Raw genomic sequence first — 15,425 nt, forward strand, 5'->3', positions numbered from 1 at the left:
CAATTTTTTTTTTAAATAAATTTCTCTTTTTTTGAATTTTTGAATTTTTATTTATTTATTAGATAGAGACAGAAATAGAGAGGGGAGGAGGAGATAGAGAGGCAGAGAGATACCTGCAGCCCTGCTTCACCACTCATGAAGCTTTCCCCCACAAGTGGGGACCAGGGGTTTGAACCTGGGTCCTTGTGCACTGTAATGTGTGCACTTAACTAGGTGCACCACCGCCTGGCCCCACAACTCAATTTTTAAATGGCCAAGGGACATAAGCAGATATGTCTCCAAAGATGGTACCCAAATGAGCACTAGACACATGAAAAGCGACCCAACACCATCAGACACTGAGTAGAATCTCACTGAGATGCTATCTCTCACCCACTGGGCTGGCTAATGTCCACAAACAGGTAATGGATGACAAGCATTGGCAGGAGGTGAAGAAGCTGTAACTGGCACATTCTACTGGTGGGCATGTTAAATGGTGCAGCTACCCTGAGACACACTCTCTCCAGCAATCAACAGATCTAGTAGGTGCTGTATGGGGGTGTAACTCAGTGCTGGAGCACATATCTCACAGACATGAGACTCTGGGTTTGATCCTTGATCATCCCCTTGCCAGAATAAGAGTTTGCCAAGAGCCCAGGGATTCTACTTCTGAGAAAGAAAGAAAGAAAGAAAGAAAGAAAGAAAGAAAGAAAGAAGAAAAGAAAAGAAAGAAAGGAAGGAAGGAAGAGGAGTTGGGTGGTAGCACAGCAGGTTAAGTGCAGGTGGCTGGCACAAAGTGCAAGGACCAGCTTAAAGATCCTGGTTTGAACCCCCCAGCTCCCCACCTGCAGGGGAGTCGCTTCACAGGCGGTGAAGCAGGTCTGCAGGTGTCTATCTTTCTCTCCCCCTCTCTGTCTCTCCTCCTCTCTCCATTTCTCTCTGTCCTATCCAACAACAACAGTAATAACTACAACAATAAAAAAACAAGGGCAACTAAAGAGAGTAAATAAATAAATATTAAAAAAGAAAGAAAGTAAAGAAGAAAGAAAGAGAAGAAAGAAAGAAAGAAAGAAAGAAAGAAAGAAAGAAAGAAAGAGAGTCTGGCGGTAGCGCAGCAGGTTAAGCGCACGTGGCGCAAAGCACAATGACCGTCGTAAGGATCCCGGTTCGAGCCCCCGACTCCCCACCTGCAGGGGAGTCGCTTCACAGGCGGTGAAGCAGGTCTGCAGTTGTCTATCTTTCTCTCCTCCTCTCAGTCTTCTCCGCTCTCTATTCCTCTCTGTCCTATCTAAAAACGACATCAATAACACAACAATAACTACAACAACAATAAAAAACAAGGGCAACAAAAGGGAAAATAAATATATATAAAAAAAGAAAGAGAGAACGAAAGAAAGAAAGGAAGGAAGGAAGGAAGGAAGGAAGGAAGGAAGGAAGGAAGGAAGGGTTGGACTGTAGTGCAGCGGGTTAAACACACATGGCGCAAAGCACAAGGACCAGTTGTAAGGATCCCGGTTTGAGCCCCTGGCTCTCCACCTGCAATGGGGTCGCTTCATAGGCGGTGAAGCAGCTCTGCAGGTGTCTGTCTTTCTCTCCCCCTCTCTGTCTCCCCTCCTCTCTTGAGTTCTCTCTGTCCTATCCAACAACAACAACAGCAATGACAAAAAATAATAATAATAACAACAAGGGTAACAAAATGGGAAAATGGCCTCCAGGAGCAGTGGATTCATAGTGCAGGCACCAAACCCCAGCAATAACCCTGGAGGCAACAAAAAAAAAAGAGGGAGGGAGGGAGAGAGAAAGGAGCATATATATCCACACAAAAACTTTTGCATAAATGTTTACAGCAAGGTGGTGGTGCACCTGATTGAGTGCACATATCACAATGTGTAAGGACCTGGGTTCAAGCCCCTGGTCCCCACCCGCAGGGGGAAAGCTTCACAAGTGGTGAGGCAGTGTTGGAGGATGGGATAGGAGGAAAGTCTCTCTGACTTTCCCTCTCTATCACCCTTTTCCTTCTTGATTTCTGACTGCCTCTATCCAATAAATAAATAAAGATAATAAAAAATGTTCATAGCAGTATGATTCATAATAGCCCTAAGGTGGAAACATACTATAAACTTGGGGATGGATAAACAAAATGTGAAAATGTGGTATATTTACACAACGGAATACTGCTAGGCTCTAAAAAGGAATACAACACTGATACATACTACAGCATGAAGTAATCTTTTTTCTTTAAAAATATTGTGCTAAGGGGAAAATAATCAAGCACAGAAAGTCTTAACGATTGAGTTTATTAATAAAACACAAGAATCATCAAATATAGACATAGAAAATAAATTGTGGGTGGCGGGGATAGCTTAATGTTTATGCAAAGGAACTTTAATGCTCGGGGCTCCAAAGTCCTAGGTTTAATCCCCCCACCACCATCCACCAGATCTGAGCAGTTTTCTGATTTAAAAAAAGAAGAAGGGGGCTAGGTAGTGGTACACATGGTTGAGTGCACATGTTACAATGAGCAAGGACCCGGGTTCGAGCCCGTGGTCCCCACCTGCAAGGGAAAAGCTTCATGAGTGGTGAAGCAATGTTGCAGGCGTCTCTCTCCCTCTCAGTTCCCCCTTCCCTCTTGATTTCTGGTTGTCTCTATCCAATAAATAAAGATAATGGAGGAGGAGGAGGAGGAGGAGGTGGAGGAAGAGAAGGAGGAGGAAAGGGGCTAAGATGGTAGCACACTGGGTTAAGTGCACATAATATGAAGCACAAGAACCTGCACAAGGATCCAGGTTCGAGCCCCTGGCTCCTCACCTTCAGGAGGGTCACTTCACAAGCAGTGAAGCAGGTCTGCTGGTGTCTTTCCCCCTCTCTGTCTTCCCTTTCTCTCCCAACTTCTCTGTGCCCCATACAATTTAAAAAAAAATAGGAAAAATTGACTGCCAGGAGCAGTGGATTCATAGTATGGGCACTGAGTCCCAGTGATAACCATGGAGGCAAAAAAAAAAGGGGGGGGGAGGAAGGAAGAGAAGGAAAAGAAATTGGTGATTGTCCAGGGTGGGGGCTAGGGGAAGTGAATGCTAATGGGTATAGGATTTCTTTTTTCTTTTTCTTTTAATTTCTTTATTGGGGAATTAATATTTTACATTTGACAGTAAATACAATAGCTTGTACATGCATAACATTTCCCAGTTTCCACATAAGAATACAACCCCCACTAGGTCCTCTGTCATCCTTTTTGGACCTGTACTCTCCGCCGCCGCCGCCCCCCCCCCCCCCCACGCCAGAGTCTTTTACTTTGGTGCAATACGCCAACTCCAGTTCTGGTTCTACTTGTGTTTTCTCTTCTGATCATGTTTTTCAACTTCTGCCAGAGAGTGAGATCATCCCATATTCATCCTTCTGTTTCTGACTTGTTTCACTTAACATGAATTTTTCCAGGTCCATCCAAAATGGGCTGAAAATGGTGAAGTCACCATTTTTTACAGCTGAGTAGTATTCCATTGTGTATCTAGACCACAACTTGCTCAGCCACTCATCTGGTGTTGGACAGATCTAGTTGCTTCCAGGTTTTGGCTATTACAAATTGGGGTATAGGATTTCTTTATGAGGATGACAAGAATGTTCTAGAATTAGAATGGTAATGATTGCACAGCTGTATAAATATACTAATTATACAACACATTAACATACAACTCTAAATCTACTGAATTGCGCAACAAAAGAGATTTTGGTATGAGGATGACACTTTAATGAAGGATTAAAAATTCACAGGGTCAACTGTTGAGTGTAAAAACATTAATCCCCCAATTTAAAAAAATTCACAGGGTCCCCACACCTCAGGTTACTCTACAAGTTGGCCTACCCTCTGCCTAGGCTCAGTCCCAGCTTCTCCCAAGTATTTTCTGGAACCCAATCTGGAGGCATGATCTAACAGGGTTCCTTTTTTAAAATTTATTTATTGGGGTATTAATGGTTTACAGTTGACAGTAAAATACAATAGTTTGTACCTTATAACATTTCCCAGTTTTCCACATAGGAATTCAACCCCCATGGGTCCTCCTCTACAATCATGATCTGGGACCTGAACCCTCCCCCTAACCCCAGAGTCTTTTACTTTGGTGTAATACACCAACAGGGCTCTTTTTTAAAAAATTGATTTTTTAAAAAAATTGTGATTAATAGTAGGTTACAATATTGTAGGAGTACAGGGTGTAGCTCCACACCACACCCACCACCACAGTTCTGTGCCCCACCCGCCCACCTCCCAAAGATCACCACCAGAGTTCTCAGTCTTAGAAACAGCTTGCTTCTGTTCTGCTGTTTGTTTGCAAGTTCATGTGTATCAGTTCTCTAGATTCCACGTATGAGTGAAACCATCCAGAAGTTGCCTTTCATTTCTTTTTTTTAATTTAATTAATTAATTTTCATTTTTTGCCTCCAAGATTATTGCTGGGGCTCAGTACCTGCACTATGAAACCACTGCTCCTGGAGGCCATTTTTCCCCCTTTTTGTTGCCCTTGTTGTTTATCGTTGTTGTTGTTGGATAGGACAGAGAGAAATGGAGAGTGGAAGGGAAGACAGAGAGTGGGAGAGAAAGATAGACACCTGCAGACCTGCCTCACCGCTTGTGAAGTGTCCCCCCTGCAGGTGGGGAGCCAGGGGCTTGAACCAGGATCCTTACGCAGGTCCTTGCGCTTCACACCATATGCCCTTAACCTGCTGCACTACTGCCCAGCCTCTGCCTTTCATTTCTTTACTTATTTTTCTAAACATAATCACCTCAAGTTCCACCCATTTTGTCCCAAAGAACACGAAATGGTCTTTATTGATTACAGTATTCCATGGAGTACATAGCCCATAACTTCTTTACCCAGGCATCTGCTGATGGGTATTTAGACTGAATCCACTCTGTGGTTAGCCTTATAGGATTCTTAGTAATAGTGACTTTATTTGAAATGCCTTAGAAATGTTTTGATTTCCTACACTGTCACCAGAGCTTCACTGCTCCAGGCTGACTTTTTCAGGTAGAGAAATATAGAAACAAAGAGACCAATAGAGAAAGGGAGGAACACCACAGCACCCAAACCTCCTCCAGTGTGGTGGGGCTGGGTTCAAGCCTGTGTGGCATGCATGGCAAAGCAGGTGTACTACCTAGGTGAGCTGTCTGCATCCCCTAGACATGTCTAGTCATCCATTCACACACAGTTACAAATGTGTCAAATGACCTTAAGTTAGAAAGATTTAATTGTACTAGGGACTGGAGAGACAGCATAATAGTTCTGCAAAAGATTTTTCAAGCCCGAGGCTCTAAGATCCCAGGTTCAATCTGCAGCACTTCCATAAGTCAAAACTAAGCAGTGCTCTGATCTTTGTCTCTGTATCTTTCTGCATCTGTATTTCATAAATAAATAAAGTATTTTTTTTAAAAGAAAGAGATTAATTTACCATTGGTCTTATTCTGCCCTGTGGAAAAATTACTCCAGACTCAGATGTCAAGTTCTTGAGAACAAGGTCCCTGTCCATCAAGTTCACAGTTACTTCCTCAAAGCCTGTGATAGCAAGGACCACTTAAGCCCAGTTCTCTTGTCCAGAACAAAGAGGATGACCTTGGAGGGCTGGCTGGGATCCACATAGCCTCTGGGGTCCACAAAACCCCAACTCTCTAACTTATGAGAGACTGCTAAGCTGGAGCCTCACCTTGGGCACTTGCTCTGCCTGTCTGAGGCACCCCACACCCCATTCTTTGTTGACTGCCAGCCCAGTCCACCCTTGGGTGGTGGCTAAGCCTCAAGGCCCAGCTGACCATTCCAGAAAACTGACCAGAATTCTCTGGAGACATCTCTCTCTCTCTCTTTGATATTCTCTCTCTCTCTCTCTCTCATCCATAAGCAAATCCTTTCAGATATTTTCAACATCCTCCCCTCTGTTTCCCTGGTTCTGCCCCAGCCCCTCCCCCCATCATCCTCAACTCAGCAGCCAGAAGGATCCTTTTAAGTGGTGAGTCCAGGAGGCCCCACCATCTGGCCTCCATTTCCTCTCCCAGCTCATCTGCTTAGCTACCTCCCCTCTTCACTCCCCCCAGCCACAAGGGCAGCCTCCAGGCTCTTCCTTCACCACCAGCTCCCTGCTCATAGTGTTAGCACTGCCTGTTCCCTCTGCCTGGAGTGCTCTTCCCCGAGACAGCTGTGTAACTCCCCTGCTCACTGCACTCAAATAGTGCCTTCTCCAGGAGGCCTTCCTTGGATGCAGTAGTTAGAACTGCTCTCCTTCCCAGCTGCCTTTCTCTCTTTAGCTCTCATCACTCTGGGGCGCAATTTAATTGATACCCTTGGTGCTCTGTCTGTGCCCCCCTATTGGAAAGTGACCCCCAGGAGGAGCAGCATCTGGCTTACTGCCAAGTCCCCAGCATTAAGCCCAGGCTCTGCGAGGCCCATCTGAGGTGCTCCATATGCATTTGCAGAGTGAATGAGTGCACCTTTCCAGGGCCCCCTTGCTGTGTGCATCCAAAGCCACTGGCTGCCCAGTCCAGCTCGAGCCCCCTTCCCGAGGGCTGCTCACGGGGTGCAGGCATGTGGCTACAAAGAGTCGAGGTCTGGGGACATCAGGAGCCAGGCCCTCCACGTGCTCCAGCACAATTATGGAGAGACATGGTTCTGGAGTCAGGGCACTTGGCAGGTGTGTGTGTGTGTGTGTGTGTGTGTGTGTGTGTGTGTGTGGTCACAGGGCATAGGAACCCCAAATCCATGTCTTTTCACCCCAGGGACTCCAAGGTGTGGCCTAGAGGAGGCAGAAGGCACCAAGGAGAGATGGTTGTCCAACAAGGGGCTAACAGGACAGAGTTCCAGCCACCACACAACCCAGCAAAGTCTGCCTGACCCATGGCGGAACCCCACACAGCCACTGCCTCTCCGAGTCCCAAGCCTTGTCTTGCAGTGCTTCCATGGTTTAATCAGAGGTGTGTCTAATGGTGCCGTGTCCGGGGGTCAACATTAACGCAGCAGCGAGGCATTTGGTGCGTATTGTTATTCAGGTCTCCTGACATTCCACTGCCATGCCCCCACAAGAGCAGGCACAGGGACTCACACATTAGCAAGTATGTGTCCCTCACCAGCTGGCCTTTGGGGAGGACATTATGGTTTGCTGCTTTATAAGCAGGACCTCCCTACACCCACTCCCCCACTCACAGACCCAGTGAGTACAAAGCTGCTGCTGTCATCCCCTAGCTGGAAAGACAGAGAGGTGAGTTGAGTTGTCCACGGGGACCCAGCAGGTCAGGGGCAGAGCCGGACTTGGAGTGGAGACTTTCACCACCACAGAGACAAGCAGACAGGGAAGAAGCTGCCTGAGCCAGCACTGATGGCTCAAGTCCAGGCTAACTGATGACTAGGGGAGGTGCTGGCACACACCAGTGGGGTTCCAAAGAACAAGGGCTGGGGCAGGTGGAGAAGGGAAAGTGCAGGCCTGACAAGGAGGACAGCCTGGGCAAAGGGCCACCCTGGCCTCCACCCCTCTGCGCTGCTCCGGTCCCCCCCCCCACACACACAAGCTGCTGCAACTCTCCAGGGCCCACCCACAAGCTTCTTTTGCTATGCTGCTCCTTGTCTGCATGCTGCTCCCCTTCTCTCCTCCCCTCCAGTCACTACACAGGGTAGAGAGGCACCTGCTGGGTGGAGCTGTGTGTGCAGGGGCCAGCCTGAGTCTGTCCTCCTCAGCCTGCGCATGGCGCTAAGCACAAGGACCGGCATAAGGATCCTGGTTCAAACCCCTGGCTCCCTACCTGCAGGGGAGTCGCTTCACAGGCGGTGAAGCAGGTCTGCAGGTGTCTGTCTTTCTCTCCCCCTCTCTATCTTCCCCTCCTCTCTCCATTTCTCTCTGTCCTATCCAACAGCAACGACATCAATAACAACAATAACTACAACAATAAAAGCAACAAGGGCAACAAAAGGGAATAAATAAATAAGTATTTTTAAAAAAGGATAAATAAAAAAACAGAAGAAGGAGAGAAAGAAGGAAGGAAGGGGAAGGTATATAAATATGACAGGAAGAGCCTCACAGGGGAGGGAATAGCAGGTGAAAATGTCCTGAGGTGGGAGTCACTGGAACTGGGGCAAGGGGGTAGGTGTGGGCATCTGGCCCTTGCTTCCAGTCCAGATCTGGAACCCTGGGCAAGGTGCTGAGCCCACAAGGTCTCTGCCGGGGCCTTCAAAATAGTAATGATAAGAACCTGTTGCTGGTTGGTATAGTGTGAGGATCGAATGCTATATGCAAAGTGCCCAGAATAAAGTGATGGCAGTGCACGGTGAATGTGACCTTCCTGTGAGACAGCACCCAGAGAAGACAGCGCTCTCTAGCTGCCTGGGAGGGCGGGTGAGCAGGGGCAGAGAACTGGACAATAGGGAGCCGTGGGAGGTTCTGAGCAGAGGGATGAAGAATGCTTTCTTCAGTCCTTGATTCCCTCCATCTGCAACTAGTCTGGCACCTCCCTCACCTCCTAGCAGCCCTCCCCAGCAGCCTCCCTGCTGGGCTAGTCTAATCTCATAGTAACAGCTATGCTTCACCCTCACACCAGCCCCCAGGACAAGGCTGCTCCTGTTATTATGGCACGACACGTGGAGAGAGCAAGACATGCACACCTGCCTTGCCATGCAGCTCACTTTGTCACACAGCTAGCAGAATGCTCACCTGGCTGCTGAATTTGTGTCGCCACTGGTTTCTACTACCTTTGAAGAGACAGGCATTGACTGTGGTCACCAGCAGGCAGGGCAGGGGACACTATAGACACTCTCTAGAGCAGGGGTGATGCTACCAGCCCAGAGCCTCATGACTTGTCCAGATGCTGGAACTTCAGAGCAGGTCTGCTAGACACCACGGATCCTCCACACATGGACCCCAAAACTGTCCTCAATTTGGGTCTCTTCCAGGGTTCAGTGGAGATGGAGGACCCCTGCCCAGAGTTATTTCTGGGGTTCTCACTTCCCTGTGGGGCAGGGATGGGGGCATGGGAGGGAGTGGAGTCTCCTAGGCTGCCCTGGAGTTGGTGTCATATGCCTCTTACCATCCATTCCTCTCATGAATTTGACCTACCTTAATTTCTCTCTTTCTCTCATTCTTTAAACATGTGTCTTTTAAATATTTACTTACTTGATAGCACAGAGAGGAACTGAGAAGGGAGGGGGACACAGAGAGGGAGAGAGACACCTGTAGCCCTGCTTCACTGCTAATGAAGCATCTCCCTTGCAAGTGGGGACTGGGACTTGAACCAGGTCCTTGCACATTGTAACATGTGTGCTTAATCAGGCAAACCACCACCCAGCCCATTCATCCATTTCTTTCTCTCTTTCTCTTAATATTTATTATTTAAGGAAGATAGATAGAGACAGAGACAGAATCAAAGCATTACTTTGACACTTGCAATGCCATGTTTGGGAGTTCGAGGCTTTATCCACAGCACCACCTCCATTCCAAGTATCAGCCTGACACACAGGTCCTGGTTCAGCCCTGCCAACAATCAGCCTCACCCCTTTCCACCCAGGAAACCCAACCAGGCTTGACCGCTTCCTCCTAACAGTTTCACATCCAGAAAAACCAGCAGAGGGACCATGTGCAGTGACCAGGTGAGGTCAAGGTCATTCCATAAATAGATAGATTCCTGAAAAGACCATAAACCAGCAATTTACCTGGCAAATTTTATTGACAAAAAAGAAAGAGAAAAAAGAATAAGAAAAGAGCCATCCATGGGCTTAAAGAAGAAGACAGCCCCCACCACACACACACACACACACACACACACACACACACACACACACACACACACCCCGCCTTGTGAATCAGGACACACAGAAGCCAATGGAAACAAACAACACGCTTACAAACAGCTTGAGGTTGGATTTATTAACTGCTTTCATTTCATAAAAACCAGCATTTCTCTTAAAATAGGATGTAGTCCAAAAGGTTTGTCTGAAAAAAAAAAAAACCAAACATATCTCATGCAGGGCTGAGTTCAGTTAGATGTTTTGCTTTTGAAACCGAGCTCACATATTCTCCTGACTTCATGCCGGTTCCTAGAGCCGGAGGGAAACTGATTTCAGAATCCATCTGATATGTCGGATTTCTTTGTGGCATCCACTTCATCGCTCAGCAGCCAGTCATGATGTCATCAGCCCATCAGATTTCCGGTGGGGTGGGGGGCGCTGGGAATTGAAGAGAATGGATGGTTCTCCCCCTCCAGGAAGTGGGGGGGAAGGGGCTGGGTGTGCTGGAGGCAGGGGACAGAGGAGAGGCGGGCTCGGTGTTTATGATATTAAATGTCAGGCTGAAGCCTGGAAGAGCCTGCCACCCAGATGTTTTCTAAATAGCCAGATGTCTAGAAGCTAGTGGATCACACACCCCCCTGCACCCTCACCCCCACCTCCGTCCCAAGAGGCACTGACACTGAGGGCTGACCCAAGCTCTGCAGCCAGGAGCCGCTCACCCAGGCAGCCCACCCTGTGCTCCAGGGCTTTCTCGCTCTTTCCACAAGGATGACAGGAGTAACTAGGTCCAGATTTAAAAAAGCTGTTGGAGCAGTAATTTGAAAAGTTCAGTCTCTGGAATTAGCTTCCACAGAACACACTCTGTAAGCCAAAAAGGAGGGGGGAGAATCCCTCAGCCAACACACACATACACACACACACACACACACACACACACACACATATACACACACACACACACACACATATACACACACACACACAAACACACACACACACAAACACACATACACACACAAACACACATACACACATACACAAACACACATACACACACATACACAAACACACATACACACACAAACACACATACACACATACACAAACACACATACACACACATACACAAACACACATACACACACACACACACACACACAATATGTGACTCTTAAGCCACAGGACTTAAAACACCCAAAACAGAACCAGCAAGTCTGAAAAGCGGGGGCTCGAGGCTTTTCCTCAGCTTGCCACAGAGGGGTGAGGCACCCTCCCCTAGCAGCACACGCCCCCCAAGCTGAAAAGCACCAAACAGCTTTGTTCTTCCTGACAAAGCCCCTAGTTTCCAAGGAACTGACAGTTGCCAACAAAAGCACAGGGTAGAACTAATTTACACTCAGACTCCGGCTTGGGGAAGCATAAAGTACAGACAGAGAGGGCTTTGCCTGGGTAGTTGCCTCCCCACCCACAAAACAGGGACCCTTGCCTGGGCATGGGGTGGGGGAGGTCCCATAGGGCACAGAGAAAGAGCCCTGATCTCTGGGTGACCTGGCCACATGCCCACTGGGGCCACCTCTGAGGCCTGTGACATCACAGCTAATTGCCCCTGAAAATAAGCCAAGAACCATAGCCCCCTGGGATCCAAATGCAACTTGGAGTGATAGACAGGTGGAGAGAGTCAGCGGGAGGGGGACGTGCCCACTTAGGAGGGAAGCCTGGATAATAAGAAAAGGGGTGGCTGGGGGGTGGAGGGCGGCTGGTGGAAGGCAGGAACAGGTGTGTGTGTGTGGGTCCAGGCTGGAAGTGGGGTCCTCATCTCCCAGAACCACCCCTGTACTTTGCAGATGAGGACACTGAGCACCAAGAGTAGCCAGTGGCCTCTTCAAGGTCGCTAGGCTAATTAGTGGGGAGCATAGGGCAGGGGAGCAGCAAACACAGCCTGGCAGTGCTCTTCCCTGTGTGCCATCTAATTTAATTCTCACGACACCCTGGGAGGGAAGGAGGATTATCATTAACCTCACCTTCCAAAGGTGCCAATGGAAGTGCAGAAAGGTTAAGTAATTTGCCCAAGGTCGCACAGCTCATCATTAGCAGAACTCAGCCTGAACCTCTGAGTTGCCTGACTCTGAATCCAGTGCTCCTTCTGTGGAGTGGGGGCAGGCAGTGACGGTTTCACATGGAGCAGCAAATAGGATTTAAATACATATTTAAAGTGCTGGTGGTCCCCACAGAACAGAAGGGAAGAGAGTAAATCATTGCAAATTAATTGTTTAAAGCAGCTCCAGTCAGGAGGGCTGGCTGGGTAGCTGGGTAGCTGGGGAGGTCGTTTTATTCAGCCCCTGCCGGAGGCTGATGAAAGCACACGCCATGCTCTCTCTCCAGCCAAGCATGGCGGCAGCTCAACCCCTTCAAGGGGGCGGCGGGGGTGCTAAATGCTTCACTGGGCACCTGCGAGGGCATAATCTGCTACAGGAAAGGTGCCAGGTGCACAGGGCCCACAGCCAGGGGAGGAAGGAATCCACTGTGCATAGAGAACACTGGGGAGTTTGCAAGGCCACCCATCATCTTTGTGACCTGGAGGCCTTTCTCTGGGTCAGGCAACCCCTACAGCCCCGCAGTCCCAGCCAACCTGGGGTCTCTGCAGGCTGCCACCTTCTCCCCAATGGACTCCTGAAGGAAAACAAGCCTCTGAGTTCAGGTGCAGAAGAATAAAGAGCAGGCCAAGGTGGGTTTCGAGAACAGGATGTTCACCATCCCCAGGTCTCCCTGATCGGTCACTGTCCTTCCATGGGGACAGCTTAAGCCTGTGCCAGGCCTTTTTCTGCTCTGTGCCTCACCAGGCTGGCTGGCTTCTCTGTGCATGGTGGGGGAACAGGGGGTGTGGAGTCCAGGACATAAGCCAGGGGAGAGGAGAGGAAAGTTTCTGCCATCTGGACACCAGACCTGGCTGGGTAACAATCTGGCAAATCAGATCCATCCCATAGTCCTCTGGCCTGATGGCAACTTGATTCCAGTCCTGCCTGGATAGTACTTACAGTTATTGGGTGGGGAGCAGGTGCAGAGGCAGATATTCACCCAGAGAGGACATAAAAATGCCTACTGTGTGCCATGGAGTGGCCCCTAGGTTCTGAGAGCCTGTGTGTGGGGGTGGGGTGGGTGGGTAGTCAGGTCAGGGGAGACTTCCTGGAAGATACACTGGGATTGGGGCTCAAAGGATGATGAGACAGCATCAATCCTTCTATTCCACTATAGTCCTTGCAGACAGTCCTTCTCTGATTGCCTTCTCTCTCTGTACCGTCTTACTCCCCTCCCTGACTGGTCTGTCAGCTGTCCCTGCACTAGTCTGGAGGACTTGTGCTCACCATTGGGTCACCATGCCTGGGTTACAGCAGATTTCTGATGCCTGTTTGTCAGCTGGTCAAAAGACTAGGCAGCATGTAACAGCATGTAACAGACTGAGTGGTGGCGCACCCAGTAGAGTGGCATGTTACAGTGTGCAGGAACCTGGGTTCAAGCCCCCAGTCCCTATCTGCAGGGGGAGGCTTCACTAGCAGTGAAGCAGGGCTGCAGTTCTCTCTCTCCCTCCTCCCTTCTCTCTCCTCAATAGAGGGATCGATGCTGTCTCATCATCCTTTGGGCCCCAACCCCAGTGTATCCTCTTCAGGAAGTCTTCCTTGACTTGATTTTCCTTATAGGAAACACACAGAGAGAATAAGCAGCATGTGCAAAGGAATTTTAGTGGCAATGGGTACATCAGAGATCTGATGGGTCTGTGTGGGTGGGTGGGAGAGAATGGGGGTAAAAGGCACAGAACTGTGGATGATGAAACAGAGTTACTGCAAGATCCATTTGGGCTTGTACGTATCTCGTCCTGCAGTCAGGGCTCCTTTCTGTACTCCACCTGCAGCAGGTACTAGGGTGGGTCCTGGCCATCATAGGAGACAAGGTCACAAGGAGACCTTGCCCCAGGTCAGTCTCAGGCATGGTGCCCCTGTAGTCAAGGCAGGTGGGCACTGGTTTCACCTGCCTGGTACTCCTTCTCTGTCACTTCTTTCTCTCCCTCCATCCCCACCAGGAGCTGCAGAGAGAGAGAGAGAGAGAGAGAGAGAAGGAAGCAGGTCCAGGAGTCTTGACACTGAGTCTCTCTGCGCCCATCTGCGCCACCCCTACTAGCCGGGCACCTTTTCTCTTCACTGAGGAACAGGTGGAAAGAAAAGAGGAGCCCCACTCCTGCAGGCTTGGGGATCCCAGCGCGTTTGGGTTCCCCCACGTGTTCGGGCCACCCCAGGTGAGATGGAGATACCCCCCATCCGGCTGCCAAGCAGAGACAGTTGAGCTGGTGTTGGAGGAACCCATCTGAACAGCTCAAAACAGACCCGCCTGGTCTCATTTGACTGCATTCGATTTCTGGTTCCTAGACTCGCAGCCGCTGAGGCTGGGGCTCCCAGGCGGCTGCTGAGACGCAGGGCGCCCGGCCCCCCAGCTCCCCGCGCTCCTGCAAACTTTCCGCCGCCGCCGCCGCAGCAGCAGCATCTGCTGGTGGACCCTCAGCGGGCCCTCGCCGTGTCCGCACCGCCTCGCCCGAGGGGCTGGGGAGTGCCCGCTCACTCTGAGTCTCCACAGTCTCTCCCCCGCTGCTTAGTGAGGCGGCCGGACCACCTCGGCCTTGGGATCTGTCTGGACAACTTCGGAACTCGCAGGGTCCCCAGCCGGGCCACCCGAGCGTGTTTACAACGCCCGGGCAGCCCCCGGGGCACTGCAGGCGCCTTCGATCGGGGGTTGGGGGCTGAATCCACACCGCGCGGGGCTCCCGAGACCCCTGTGGAGCCGACCCCAACGCTCCCAGCGCCCGCGCCAGCCGCTCGGTGCGGGGGTGGCCGCAGTCCTCCCCGGGGAGGCCGAGGGGGACTTACCTTGCCGCACGCTCACACTCGCGTCCCGACTATGCCGTCTCTTTGATACATGTTGCAAGACCGAGCTCAGCGAAAGAAACCCCAATAAATCCTCTCCCCGCCACGTGGCTGCCCCCAGCATCCACCCTTTACCTCTTTCTCGCTCCCTAGGACAATGCTCGGGCCCCGCGGCGGGTCGCGGGCCACTGGGCTCCAATATAGCTTGGTGGCCGGGGACGGGGCCAGCCCGGGAAGGGCGGGGCCTGAGCTATCGGGGCGGGGTTGGGGCGGGGCCCGGCGGGGAGCGAGCCTCCTTCCCTCGGGAAGACGTGGCCTGCGACTAGTGCTCCTGTTCCGGCTCCTGATTGGTCGGCTGGCCTGCAATGCTGCCGTTTGATTGGCTGGGAATAAAAAGGGGCCCAGGCACTGGAGGTGGAGGGTTGCAGGTTTCATTTTTCTTTGCCTTTTCTTTTCCGTGGCTGCAGCTGCTCTTTTGGGCCTTCCTGAACTCTTTCTGCAGCCTACTCCTCCTTGCTTCCAGGCTTCTCAGAGTAACACTTAAGCCACCTCGAATGCAACTGAGTTTCTTTGTCCTTTCCTACCAAATAGGCAGCACCCTAAAATCAGACACTCCCTTTGACCCTCCAGGGTCGGGCAGACAATAAGTGTTCAAAATGTGGCTTGAGCTCATGGAAAATGTGCTCACGGGTTAACAGAGATGTCTTTAAGGCTGGTCACATCTCTCGGAGATGTATTATCATTCTCCTTCAAGGATGGGCAGGTAGGTGCAGAGAAACTCAGGCAC

At 50.3% G+C, this 15,425-nt stretch overlaps 1 long non-coding RNA gene across 1 annotated transcript; it reads right to left on the reverse strand.

Moving 5' to 3' along the window:
• Window positions 1-9,846: 9,846 nt before the first annotated feature.
• On the reverse strand, window positions 9,847-14,858 carry LOC132538016 (uncharacterized). Its single transcript, XR_009549422.1, has 2 exons — window positions 14,642-14,858; window positions 9,847-10,166 (listed from the first exon to the last, which is right to left on the reverse strand). It is a non-coding gene; the product is annotated as an uncharacterized LOC132538016 (long non-coding RNA).
• Between the last annotated feature and the right edge of the window lie 567 nt (window positions 14,859-15,425).

This window comes from Erinaceus europaeus, chromosome 4 (assembly GCF_950295315.1).
Source record: "Erinaceus europaeus chromosome 4, mEriEur2.1, whole genome shotgun sequence".
In the NCBI taxonomy this organism is placed as follows: Eukaryota; Metazoa; Chordata; class Mammalia; order Eulipotyphla; family Erinaceidae; genus Erinaceus; species Erinaceus europaeus.